At 37.5% G+C, this 14,511-nt stretch overlaps 1 pseudogene; it reads right to left on the reverse strand.

The window, feature by feature from the left end:
- Positions 1–1,188: 1,188 nt before the first annotated feature.
- On the reverse strand, positions 1,189–12,056 carry LOC141409517 (testis-specific chromodomain protein Y 2-like; annotated as a pseudogene).
- Between the last annotated feature and the right edge of the window lie 2,455 nt (positions 12,057–14,511).

A 14,511-nucleotide genomic window follows, 5' to 3' on the forward strand; every position in this document is an offset into this window, starting at 1 on the left:
GAAGTGCCTGCTCTCATTGCCTGGCCTCTCCCAGCTCCCAGTGCCCACTCTGATGTTGTGCAAATGTGCTACCATCCACAGAGATTCTTGGCTGGTGAAGTGACACCCTAGAGATCCTGTGCCGAAGGTTATATTTATCACCAGTGGCCAGTGGATTATTCAATCATGCCTATGTAATGGAGCCTCCATTGAAACCAACAGGAAAGGATTCAGAGTGCTTCTGGATAGCTGAACACGTAGAGTGTTCTAGAAAATTGTGGGCACATAAAATCAGACACCAATAATGTTAAATGTCATACTGAGTGTAGGAGACTTTTCTTCATTTTGAAAGACATTTCTGCCTTGAATAATGTGTCCAGAATTTTAATTTATTAACTAGAGCATACTCTAAGTTAATCTATGTCTGCATAGGATAAACATTAAAATGTCGATATTTCCACAAGAATGATTCCATAATTCACTAGTATGGTACAACAAGTTTTACTTTAGAGAAATAAAGATTTATTTTTTTAACTGAGTAGGAACTAGACATTTATAAAAGAAAAGAAAATCAAGTGATACATCAGCATAAATTCTAACCATATGTTTATTTTAGGAGAATGATTGCCTGTGAATTTTGTGTCAGAAATATTTATCCTAAAAGATAAGTCTTCTAATTTAGAATTTTGTGTCTCTGAGGTAAGTGTGCCACTATAAAGTCAAATGCACCATCTCTGATAATTCTGTGTCTATTTTTATGTGCGAGGAGAGTAAAAGCTGCCTCATACCCTAGTAGACTCTGCATTATAGGATATAAAAATATGAAAAGTAAATATTATTACATAAATCTCTGTCATCCAAATCTAATAAAACACAATTCTCCTCTTATATATAGTAGAAGACACAGATAAAACTTAGATCTTGCAAAAACAGTCTAGTGCTCACCAGTCTGCTTTTATATTTGGGCTTATGTGTTCATCACATAATCACATTTAGGCAAAGAAGCTGTTTTATTACTTACTTTAAATTTGCAGTGCTTAAAAATGCTTTGACATTTTAAATACACAGCTTGGACATTTTCAGTTCTCCTTTCAGGCCTTAGCTATGAGTGAAATTGTTTTGGGCTATGAAGATGGATTAGGGCATCTTACCACTTATGATGTATTTCATTCAGCTCAGTTATTGTGTCCTGAGCAGAGAGACTGACAATTAAAACTCCTCAATTGTATTTTGCACATACTTTAACATGGCTTCAGTCCTTTCAGCTGAGCCCCAGATTTTCTTCAGCAATTCACACTCTGTCTCTGTGGCCTTTTCCAATTTCATCTTAATATTACAGCATACAAGGGCTTTCCATTTCTCCAGCACACAACTCGATTACATGAGGCAGGCTTCTTCATTTGTATCATAACCTACATGGTGAAACTTGCAAAGACCTGAGAGACCAGGCCTGTGACACATGCCTCCTCTGCTGTCAGCTTTCACCCAGCAATTAAACAATTCATTGGCAGATGCTTCACTCATGTGCTAGGGAAATGTAACGGTAGAACAGCCATCTGCCCTCTGTCCAAACATCATATAAGGGGTTTGAAACCAAGCTGTTTCATTAGCTCACACTAAAGCACAAAGACACAATGTGGATGCACCTATTCCAAAGGATGGGTCGCTGACTGATACAACAATAGGCTTTTTAAATTCATTGGAAGTATTCACAAAGTTCTTGAGGGTGTCCACCATTTCAAGACTTGTTCTGTTTCTGTCATTCCTTAAATGCTTCACAAAGTACCCAAAGCCAAGACCACAGCAAAGACACTTCCAGCTGCACTGAACATCACAAGATTGCTGTTACCCACAGCAGCCCTATTCAGAGCATTCACCATTTCTTTAATTACTTCTGCATTCAGAGCATTTTTTTTCTGTCAATCTAGTTGATAGCAGTATCTGGGTGAATCCGTCCTCTTTCTTCACTACAATGTCTCTGTATGTGCTGGCACTTTCTGTTAGGCTTATGGTGAAGTATATCTTCTTGATAAAAGGCTGGACTCTGCCATCATCAGTAACATTTCTTTGCCCACCTTTCACTCTTGGAACTAATGTATGCATGTCTGTTGTTCCATTGGCTGTTAATGGGCCCATTAATACCACTATACCTTCTTTTGGTAGCTGAGGCTGCAGCCATGGAAGCAGTAACAAAGCCAGATAACTGAGAAAATAGTGGGTGAATCTGGGCCTTGTTCTCTATTCCACACTGTCCTGCCCTGGGAACTGAAAAAATCCTGACGAGCTTCCCTTTCTCCTCTTTGAAGACCACTGTATCCTGCTGATCTGCTGCAATAGGGTTCATTTTCTTGACTTCCTGAATGACACTCACTGTGTTCTTGTTGTTAAAGGGGCTGTGAGGGGCAAGCGTCCTTCTTGATAGTTGAATTACTAGCTCCATATTCTTTGGGTCGGAGAGAGGTGATGCTGGGTTCTGCTAACATTCTGGCTGGCAGCACATAGCTAGCTGCTTTTGAATGTGTCGTATTTGCCAGTCACTAGCGTTTTAGGAATGCTGTTAGAAAAGTTAGGTTTGGTAGATCTAGAAGTTCCTCTTCTGGCACTGTTTGAAAATCTTCTGCTTGTTTTGGTCCATGCCATTTTTTTTTTTTTTTTCTGTTTTTCAGTCTGTCATCTGTTAAAGTCATATACACATTTTTCACCGGAGCTGCTCTGGTTCCCAAGTGTCATGCTGTTTCTCCTAAACTTTCCAACACCAAAACTTTTTTTTTTTTTAAGACAGAGTCTTGCTGTATCACCCAGGCAAAATTACAGTGGCACAGTTGTGCAATCTTGGCTCACTGTAACCTCCCTCTCCCAGGTTCATGCGATTCTCCAGCCTCAGCCTCGGGAGTAGCCGAGATTAGGGGAGCCTGCGACCATACCCAACTAATTTTGTGTATTTTTAGTAGAAACAGGTTTTCACTGTATTAGCCAGGATAGTCTTGGTCTCCTGAACTCCTGATCCTCCGCCTCGGTCTTTCAAAGTGCTGGGATTACAGGCATGAGCCACTGTGCCTAACCTCCATCTTCCCACTTTTGTCTTGTCTTTTGTCAACAATAGTTTCAACTTCAAACTCCTGGAAAGCTATGAAGAAAGAGACATGATTGGAGCAGTTGCTGTGCCAACTTTGTTTCAGTTGTGTCTCCACATAGCCACTTCTTTCTGCTTCCAGTTCTTCACCAGGTTCTCTATATGGATGAGCCTATTCTACTTCATCACCACTGGAGTAGTGGAAACTGTGAAATAGCAGCTATGCTATGTATCTCAGCCTCTCCACACTTACTCCCTGGTGGGACAGCTTGGACTTTGTCTCATGGTACATGAGAGCTGGCTCGGTAGCCTCAGGTGAGGGTAACTAAATCCAGGCTCACTGCAAGCTCCGCCTCCCGGGTTCACGCCATTCTCCTGCCTCAGCCTCCCGAGTAGCTGGGACTACAGGCGCCCGCCACCTCGCCCAGCTAGTTTTTTGTATTTTTTAGTAGAGATGGGGTTTCACCATGTTAGCCAGGATGGTCTCGATCTCCTGACCTCGTGATCCACCCGTCTCGGCCTCCCAAAGTGCTGGGATTACAGGCTTGAGCCACCGCGCCTGACCTCTCTTTTTCTTTTTTAATTATCATTGATATTATGATGACATTGAATATTCTAAAGTTATTCCACTTTTAAAGTTATGCTAGCTTACCTTCAATAACTTACAAATCCCTTACCCCTGTATAGCATCACTCCCATTAGTTCACTTACCGAGTTCTCAAAATCATAACTTTATGCATTGTATGTCAAAAACACAAGTTAGTGATAGTATTTTTATTAAATATGTTAGTTTATTAAATTACATGGGAAACAAATTGGGGAGTTGTACATTGTTAACTTTTTATGTTTTATAATTGTTCTTGTATTTACCTTTACCTTAATATATATTCATTCATACTGCTCTTTAATGTCTGTTTATTTTACTGTGAAGTATCCCATAACACATTCTTTTAAAAGGTAGTCTACTGGTGAAAAATCCCAGGTTTTATCTGGAAATGTCATAATTTCTCCCTCATTTGTGATGGACAAAATTTTTTGAACATAAGATTTCTGTTCAAAAGTTTTTTCTGACATCATTTGGAACATGTTAGTCTATTGATTTCTGTCTTCTGAGTTTTCAGATATCTGCTGATTATTTCTGAGGGTTCTTTGAAGATGATTAGCCACTTCTCTTGCTGCTTTCAAGATTTTCTCTGTCTTTCTTTTAAAGAGTTTCATTATCATATAATTTGAGTTTGTTTCTTTGCATTTCTCTTTGTTGGTGTTTGTTGAGTTTGACATTTTTTACCACTATTGTTTCTAAATAGTCTTCCTGAATCTTTGTCTCATTCTTTGAATTTCCAGTATGCGCAATATGGCTGCTTGATAGTGTCCCACAGCATTTTAGGCTGTGTTCTCATGACTGTGTTTTTTCCATCACTTCCTAATCTAATCATGTCAACTACCCTTTCTTTGATTTGCTGATAGATTGTTCTTCCCCCGGCTCAAGTCTGCTTTTAAATATCTGTAGTGTATATGAATATATATATATATACACACACACACACACACACACAGAGTTATATATATATATATCTTTGTAGACCTTTTTAGATTGTAAAATAGTTTCACTCTTTCTATTAATAATTTTTGTTCATAATTTTTGTATTTCTTTTGTTTATTCTATTAGCTTACTATGAAGCTTAATTTTAAATACTATGTTTTGGTAAGACTTCCATTTGGGCTGTCTAAAAAAAGTTTCATATCATAATTTTTTTTTATTTTTATGAGCCATACTTCTCTATTTCACTCTATGGTTTATGATTTTGCTGTTGCTGAAAACAAGCATTTAAATTTTAAAGGGCTGTAACTTTGAAAATAAGACTTTTCTTCTGTGGTTTAGTAGGGTTTTTTAAATTCATTATATAGACTCTTTCTCTCCTGTAAATCAGCCTTACTGAGCTTCTTCTTGGGTCTTTTTTGAGCTGCATTGTTTGGGGTCACATAATCATTAAAACCAAAATTCATTCTACACACACACACACACACACACACACACACACGCGATTAGTTTTGAATGTTTCTGCCCACAAATGTCTAACCTCTTAAGAGAAAAAGAAGAACAATTAGGAAAAAATGTTCTGGTTTTTTAAGTCTTCTGAAAATTGATTGCACAGAAGGACAAAGAGCCTGCATAGTATTTGGGGAATAAAACAATGACTGTTCACCTCTGTCGAGACCTCCATAAAGCAGAAGCAGCCGTCGGTGAACAACTCCTCCTGAGATTTGGAGGACAGGGTTCTTTTTGTTTATCATGGCTCTTGTAAGGTGCTCCAGAAATACGTGCAAGGCACCATCCCACAGTGTTGGTTAATAAAGAATAAGTAGCTGCTGTTGATCTGTGCTATAAAATTGATAAAATTTAATTTTTGTTATACAAATCATTTTTTGGAAGCTGTAAACCTTCAGATAGACTTCGGAATTCTATGGTGATAGCATCGTACTAATCCTGCCACAGCCCCTATTGTATAGTTGAAGAGATGGTGTATAGTGCTCTGTAGTACATTGCAGCACTTTCCCAGAATCTACTATCATTTTACTTTAGCCTAATTGTCTTTGCACCTAAAGTGTGCCTTGCATAGAAGTCACAGAAGTGACTCCTTTGTTTAACGCTACACTTGTACCAGTGTGTGCCTTTTTAAGCTGGAGCTCACATTTAAAGTTGTTACAAATACAATATTACATACTCCAACAATGACCTACTTGTTTTCCGTATGTTCTTTGTCTTACTTGATCCTCAATTTCTGTTTTGCTCATTTAAAAAATTTGGTTAAATTTTTTAAATCTTCTGTTTTATTTTTTATATTACACTTAGCTATATTTGGGACTTTACAATACTAACTTGAGTGAATAATCTAATGTTTAAGGTCAACAATTTAAAAATATGTTGCTCTTGTAGTTTTCCATCCTTCTCAATTTATAATATTGTCTCTGATTATATCTGTGCACACAGAGTGTTCGTTAACACATAAGTTTGTCAGGGTGGTAATAGTAATAGCATTTTTATTTTAGAGAAGCTTTAGTCACAATTTCCTTTAGCTTTTCTTTATCTAGATGTGTTTGCGTAAGTATCATTTTACCAGTTACACATTTCAGGTTTCATAGCATTTTTTTCTATTAAAACTTGTATATCCCACCACCTTCTAACTTCCATGGTTTCAGCAGAACAGTCGTCTGTTAATTTTAATCAAGATCTTCTTGTACATAGCAAGTTGCTGTTCCCTTTCTGTTTATACTGATGCGGCTATCATTGACTACATTGTGGTTACAGATTTTTGTTCCCTTTCAGCTTTTAGATTCAGATTTTTAAGTTCAGGAAATGTTCAGCCATTTTTGCCTTAATTTTTTTTGGCCTCTGTTTTTCTTCATTTATAAGACACCCATATTATATGTACCGCTATACCTCATGGTGTTCTATTTACTCTTTAGATTTTTTTTTCCACTTTTTATTTTACTTCTCAGACTAGGTTATTTCAGTTTTTATTCCTACAGATTGACTATTTACCTGCTCGAATCTGCTGTTAAACTCCTTTATTGTAGACTTTATTTCCATTACTTCCATTTTTATGGTTTCTTTTACAGTTTGTCTCACTGATGCTCTCATGTTGTTCTTTCATCATTTGTCAGTCATTTCTCTTTAGCCTTACTTCAAACTGTTATTTTAAGTTCTCTGTCTATAAAATTTGGGACATAGATCTAATTCCTGCATTTAGTTTATGTTGGTCATAATTTTCTCTCTCTCTCTTTTTTCTTTTTTCTTTCTTCTTTTTTTTTTTTTTTTTGCTTTTCAGAAAACTCTATATTTGCAACATCATAATGTGCTAACACTGAATGCTTTTATTTATTTCTGAAATGCAACATGTTTTCTTAGTTATTAAAAGCTTAGCTTGCATTCCATTAGAACTTTGAATAAGACTATCACTTTTGAATACAGCGTATGTATTAACACTCTACTTTAGCAGGGGGATTGTTCATAATTCTGTCTTAACCTTCACTTTCTTCTCACTTTGAATCTTCAGATAAACTTGAGGGTTAACGCATATTGTTTTACATTTTTTAGAATATTTCCATCGTAAGCATATGTATGATTGTCTAAAGTGCTTCAGTATTTTGTTCTCCGCAACTTAAATGTTTGTGACCAATTCCTGGCATTTCGAACCGAGAATGACTTCTAAGTTAGGCAAAAGAGAAAGAAATGTTTATTTTATCAAATTTTCACGTATCCTCCAGAAAGACTGGAAAAAATAAAACACAACAATTTAGCATATAAGGGCTTCTTTGCTTTTTCCAGAAGTAGGAATCAGGTCCTCACTTTGACAATGTGAGTTTCAATTCTGAAGGCTTCACCTGTGACTAGGAGGTGATAGGGCAATCCACAAAGAAAAAAATATTTAAAAACCTTACAATGTTATAATTGTCTTTCTAGATTAGATGTTTACTTGGTTGACATAAACTATTGATATTCAGAGTCCAGACTGTTTTTGATGGTTTCATTTTTTTTAATGGTTTGAAACTGTTAGCCCTGCCATTTTGCTTTTATTTTTATCTATGAAGAACTGAGTGTTTTCTCATTTCAGAGTTTATTGTTATTTATGAGGTTTATGTTTTGTCTCTTGTTTAAAATACTTAAATTGAATATTACACTTCAAATTTGGGATCCTAGATGTTAGGTTTTTGTTTTAGTGGTTATATTATAAGGTTTTCTGTTGCTTTTTCTTAATTGAAATTATCAATTTCATATAAAATGTATGAGGTAAGATTCTCAGTTATAAAGTACATTTTGGTTTTGTGTGAAACAAACATACAATAAGTGGCTTACAAAGTGAATTTCAACTAAATAGCTAAATGAAATAATAAGAAAATAATGTAAGTATGCAGCAAGAGAAACAAGAACGATGATTGCCAGTGGAAGCCTGTTTAAATTGCTTACAAAAAGCCAGCTAACTGTGGCTACAGCAGACTGTAGAAGGGGAAAAGTAATAGAGGATGAGCTCACAGAGGTAACAGACAGTCCATGTGATTGTCTTGCAGTTTTATAGGTTTGTAGATTTCACTTTTGGTTTCATTCTACACCTGGTTCATGACTGGAAGTGGAATTGGTAAGGTTGTTACTAGCATCTATTGCTGAGAGGTTAGAAATGCTGCTAAATATCCTAAAATCTTGAGTCTCAGGCACCTTTGAGAAATTAACCATGTTGAACCATCTCTTGATAAAATTATTTTTAAAAACACACATTTAGAACTCTTTGATATTATATTTTGAAGATTTCTTAACTCCAACTTTGGTTTCCATAAAGCCGAAGGATTTGAAAAAGCGTATGTAACTTCAATTGATTCAACTTAGGGTAAGCATTAGTAAAGTAAGGTCAGTTCAGTTAATCAATGATTAGAAACTAAATGATATATTTTCTATTTCTCTGCTTTTCCTTCCCATTGCTTTTTAAATATTTTTGTAAAATGTGAATGCCAAAAAATAAAACCCTAGTCACCTCTGTTTTGGAGGTACAAAGGGAGAAAACTCAATCAACAGCATTTGGAATAGAGCTAATCTTGACTACAGTTGAAAGGCACAAATAATACATATGCATACATGTGCATGGGCACACTGTATTATGGATACACATCATGTGTTCAGAAAGTCTTATGACAGGAATAATCTGAGGAGATTACAGTAAGTCAGCCAAATGGAAAACAAGTTTTCAAGGATTATAGCTGGGGTTAGAGGATTTTCAATTTTGTTAAACTTGCTTAGCAGAACTAATGCTCAGGTATCTTCTACTTTAAAAAGAGTTATTTAATGCGAGTTTGCCTAGTGGGCATCTTTGATCAGAATTATTTGTGCTCTGCATTGTTCCAACATAATAAAAATGCATTCACAAAAATGCATATTAGGCAATTAGAGAAAATAAAAAGCAATGAATGAGGAAATTGAGGTAAGAGGAAAAATATCTGAAAATGTTAAGATAAATCCAAAGGGAAGTGAATTTCTACAATGGAAAATCTGTTTGAATCAAAAATTTGTTTCAGAACTTTAGCAAGTAGCAGCAACATGGTATCCACAAGGCAGAATGCCTACCCATATGGGGCTTGCTTTTTCTCCAAGATTAATAAAATGCCATTCAAAATCTAAAATGAAAAGGCAAGATTAATTTTTTTTTTTTTTTTTGCTTAATATACTAAGGGAGAGCGCTGCTGCTTAGACACATTCTTGGAACAATGCAGAGAGTGTGAAATCGAGGCATTGGCAGACTTTAAGTGGTGTACAGAAGTTGGCATTATTTGTAGAAACAGAATTGTTCAGGCCAAGCTTGTAGTGAAAGAGGAATATTTATTGAAGTCTGTGCCTGACCTCCAGATTTTTCAAAGTGCCGGCACTGTTTCATTATTATTACAATTAGTATTATTACTTGTAACAGCTTTTTCACTCAGGTAGCTAATACTTAAATTTTAACCTGATTTTAATGGCTACATTTTACAATGATTATAAACCAGTATTTACTAAATCCTTGTGAAAGTTTAAATTGTCATTTTCTAAGAAGACATAATACACCTTTTTTTTGAAGAAATGAAGAGTGTTTACTAATTGGTAACCACTTATTAAGTAACTCCTCTGATAAAGATTCTAGGGCCTTGCCAGTAAGTAAATAGAAAAATAAGTACTTTAAAGGGTTTGTTTTACAGAGATGCATACAGACCACTGAAACACATACACCCGTGTGTGTGTGTGTATATATATATATATATATATATGTCAGAATTTTTTGTGTGGAATTAGTTTACAGTATCAGCATCAAATAAGCTAACTTAGTAAAAGGTTTACAGTTTTAGTATTTATTCAAAGAATGCATTTTGAGAATACTTACACACTGTTTAATTTGCCATCTGTTTATATATTTTTATATATACATATGTGTGTGTATATATACATACACATATATATACATACATATATACACATACATATGTACACACACACACATATATATATATACAAGAAGTACCTAGCACAGGAGACGCATATATGCTTCGGAAGCTAGGCCCATCTTGCTTTTTGACGTGTTTCTCCCTGCTTGATATTCACAAGATGCTTGTTAGATTATGCCCACTAGATTAAGGTAGATCTTCCCATTGACTCAAATGTTAATTTTTTGGGGGGGGGAAACACCCAAGAAACACATCCAGGATTAATACTCTGTACCCCTCAATCCAATGAATTAGACACTCAGTATTAACCATCACAAGTCCACCCCTTGTCCACTTGAATCAACACACATCTCCTGCTATAACACTTAGTCTTCAAACACAGACAAAAATGAGGTAATAATTATACCTAACGTAATACAATTATCCTCTTACAACCAGGAATGCAACAGTCCCCTATCCAAACACTATTTCATAAAGTTTACAATATACAAATGTTGATGAGAACTCAATAAATCTTATATAACATGATAAAGAAAACTAAAAAAGGATATTTTTCTTATACATGTGCAGATATCCACAGACTTTTTTTCAAGAAGGAGGAAATACTTAAGACAATTAATGCCCTCATTTCTGAAGCTGGTCACATGTTTATAGCAGGTATGGATGGTTAACTTCTTTTACTACCCATCTGTGTTCCCTTTGCCTTCAGCAAGCACATCAGCAGGTTGTGGTTTTTATTGGTTTTGTTGTTGTTGTTGTTGTTGTTACCCTGGTGAGTGACCCAAACGTTAATACCTGATGTGTCTGATCCAACTGTAGTCCTGTCAGGATTGGGTTGTTGTAGTTCCCTGACCTTAGTCATACATCAAGGTAATTCTAAGACACATCCTAATGCATCTTCTGTATTTTATGCCTACTCTTCCGTCCCTCCACTGTGGAATAGTAGGCTGATTTCATCTGGATAGTTTGGGTCAATCACCCCAGTCAACACTGTAACTGCTTTCTTAGAATGTTGACGTAAAGGTAGGAGGAGACCAAAGTGTCCAGGTGACAACATTAACTTCTGATTTAATGAAATAATTATGGTTTCTTCTGGTGACAGCATTTTTCCTCAGGGAACTAAGACCTCTAGGCCAGCAGAACATAATGTCATAAAAAAACAGGAAACAAAAATGTTGCTAGTGGAACACCAGGAGGGATAGTGAGTGGTGAAATTTATACTTCCATTGCTCGATTCCTGGATCCATGAATTTTGGCTATGGAAGAACCAATAACATATATTGGATGCTGATTCAGAGAATACATGGTCTTCTGGATAACTTTGCTACAGTCCTGCAAAGTATTGTCACATAGTTGGCATTGCAATTGTAACTTCAAAAGGCCACTTCACCATTCTATTAATTTAGCTGCTTCAGGCTAATGAGAAACATAGTAAGACCAGTAGATTTAATGAGTGGGAGCCCACTGTCACACTTCTTTAGCTGTAAAATGAGTGCACTGGTCAGAAGCCATGTCATGTTGAATACCATAATTGTGAATAAGGTATTTTGTGAGTCCCTGAATGGGAGTCTTGTCAGAAGCATTGTGTGCAGAATGGGGAAACCCATATCCACAGTAAGTGTCCCTTCCATGAGGACAAGCCTCTGCCATTTCCTTGAGGAAAGAGATCCAATATAATTAATCTATCATCAGGTAGCTGGCTGATCACGCTGAGAAACTGGGGCATAGTGAGAGCTCTGTTTTGGTCTCTGCTGCTGGCAAACTGGGCACTCAGCAGTGCCCATAGTCAGGTCAGCCTTTGTGAGTGGAAGTCCATGTTGCTGAGCACATACGTAACCTCAATTCCTGCCACCATGAACACTTTTTCATGGACCCTTGGGCAATGACATGGGTGGCTGGGGAAGAGGCTGAGTGGTGTCACAGAACCAGTGTTTCTATCCACTTGATCATTAAACTCTTTATTCACTGATGTCTCTTGTTGGTGAGCACTCACATGGAACACAAATATTTGGACAGCTTTTGACCACTCACAAAGGTCCATCTACTTATGTCTTCCCCAAATTTATTTGTCCCCAATATTCTAATCATGCATCTCCCAAGTGCCTGACATCCAGCTGGACCATTGGCTATGGGCTATGAATCAGTATATAGTCAGAAATCTGGCCATTTCTCTTCCAATACAAAGTGCACAACCAGGTTCACTGCTCAAAGTTCTGACCCCTGGGAAGATTTCTCCTCTCCACTGTCCTTTAGGCATGTCCTAAACAAGGGCTCTAGTGCTTCAGCTGTCCAATTTCAGGTAGTGGCTGCATATCGTGCAGAACCATCTGCGAACCAGGACCCTGTCTTCTCTTCCTCTGTCAACTGATCATGAGGGCATTGGTACAGGCTGAAGCAGAGAAGGTGGGGTGGCTGGAGTTGAGATCGTGGGCATTTGAGCCACTTTCTCATGTAACTTAATTGTGCCTTAGGACCTGCTCAAGCCTGATCATGTGTATACGACATCCATTTGATGATGAAATGCTGCCATGCACAACCCACATTATGACTCGATGGGGCAGAAAGCACCAAGTTCATGATAGGTAGTGTAGTTCACATGGTGACTTGATGACCAATAGGCAAATATTCAGTTTCCACCAAAGTCCAGCAATGGGCCAAGATATAGCTCTCCAAAGAATAGTAGTTATCTGCAGATGGCAGGGCCTTGCTTCAAAATCCTAGAGGCATATGCTCTGATCATCTGTGAGAACACTTCAAAGTATTGTCACATTGTTGGCACTGTAATTGTGACTTCAGAAAGCCATTTCACCATTCTATGAATGCAGATGCTTCAGGATAATGGGAAAGAAGGTAAGAACAGTAGATTTAAAGAGCAGGACCCTGCTGCCATAGTTCTTTAACTGTGGGCTCCAAACAAGATTCCTATCTGCCACTGAAACCTCGAGCACCACTGAATCTGCTGGTTCATATGGCCCATATGGTAGAGGGATTTGCACTGCAGTATGTAGTAGTTGCAGAGTCTTTACCTGTTCTGGATGCCCCCAAAAGATGGCAGCCCTTCCTGTCACTCAATAACTGGGCTGGGGGACGTATTCAAATGGAAAATGTGCTGACTCAAAAATATGAATAGGCCTAGTTGGTGTTGTGCCTCTTTCTTGGTTATAAGAAGGGCATCACGCAACAACCCATTCTTCACCCTGGAAAAGATATTTTGACAGGCTTCACAAGACTGGACCCCTAGGAACATTATGGAGGTAGAAGGTCTCTGAATTTTAGTCAGATTTATTTCCCATACTCTGCTACATAAAGGTCTCACCAATAATTCAAGTGTGCTTGCTACTTCTTGGTCACTCATCAAGTCAGCCTAATTTCATCAACGTGATGAAATCACCAATGTGCTATCTTACAGAAGTGAAAAAGCAATCAAAGAATCTCTGAATAATATTATGACAGGAGGACAGAGAGTTAATATACCCCTGAGCAAGGATAATAAATGGGAATTGCTGGCCTTACCAGCTGAAGGCAAATTGCCTCTGGTGGTCCTTATATTCAGTAATAAAGAAAAGGGCATTGGCTAAGTGAATGGCTGCACTCCACGTAGCAGGAGATGTATTAATTTGCTCAAACAATAAACCACATCTGGTACATCAGCTGCAAGTTGATTCACAACTGGGTTAAGTTACGATACTCCAATATCATTCTCCAAGATCCACCTGTCTTCTGCACAGGCCAAGTGGGAGAGTTGAATGAAGATGTGCTGGTAATTACCACCCTGACATCTTTGAAATTTTTTGTGGTGGCACCCATCTTTGCAATCTTCTCAGAGTTTTGGTGTTGTTTCTTATTTACTACTTTTCTAGGTAAAGGCAGCTCCAGTGGCTTCCATTTGACCTTTTGTATTGTTGTAGCCCTCACCCTGCAAGTCAGGGAAAGGTGGGATTCTGCCAGCTGCTAAGTATATCTATGCCAGTTATGCATTTTAGCACTGGGAAAATGACCACAGGATGACTCTAGGCACTCACTGGACACTCGCTTTGTAAATCTGACCTAATAAGCCAAAGCTCTATTAATTACCTGACTTCCCTGAGCTCCTACTTCAACTGTACCGCCATGATAACTGGAACCCACATCAGCACAGAGCTAGTGTCCAGCAGGTTCTGAAAAGTCTGATTTTTCCCTTTCCCTAATGCACAGTTACCTGGCTAAAAGCCTGGAGCTCTCCTTGGGGAAAGATGATGTGAAGATTCACTGCATAAATAGTTAGTTATGTAGTGGGTTTGTTGGTCATGGCAACCTAGCCTCCTCTTCATTCAGTGGGTTCTGGGTCTTTAAGCTGGCTCTAGTCTGGTGAAATTGATGTAGGGGATGTACTTCTCTGTTTTTATCATTCAGAATAGTCTTTTGTCCTTTTGACCCAAAGATTTCTGTATGTATAACCTAAGTACGAATGCAGTAGACTTTCCATCAATTTCACTTCCATGAATGCTGTGATTAAT

Source organism: Macaca fascicularis, chromosome Y, assembly GCF_037993035.2.
Source record: "Macaca fascicularis isolate 582-1 chromosome Y, T2T-MFA8v1.1".
NCBI lineage: Eukaryota > Metazoa > Chordata > Mammalia > Primates > Cercopithecidae > Macaca > Macaca fascicularis.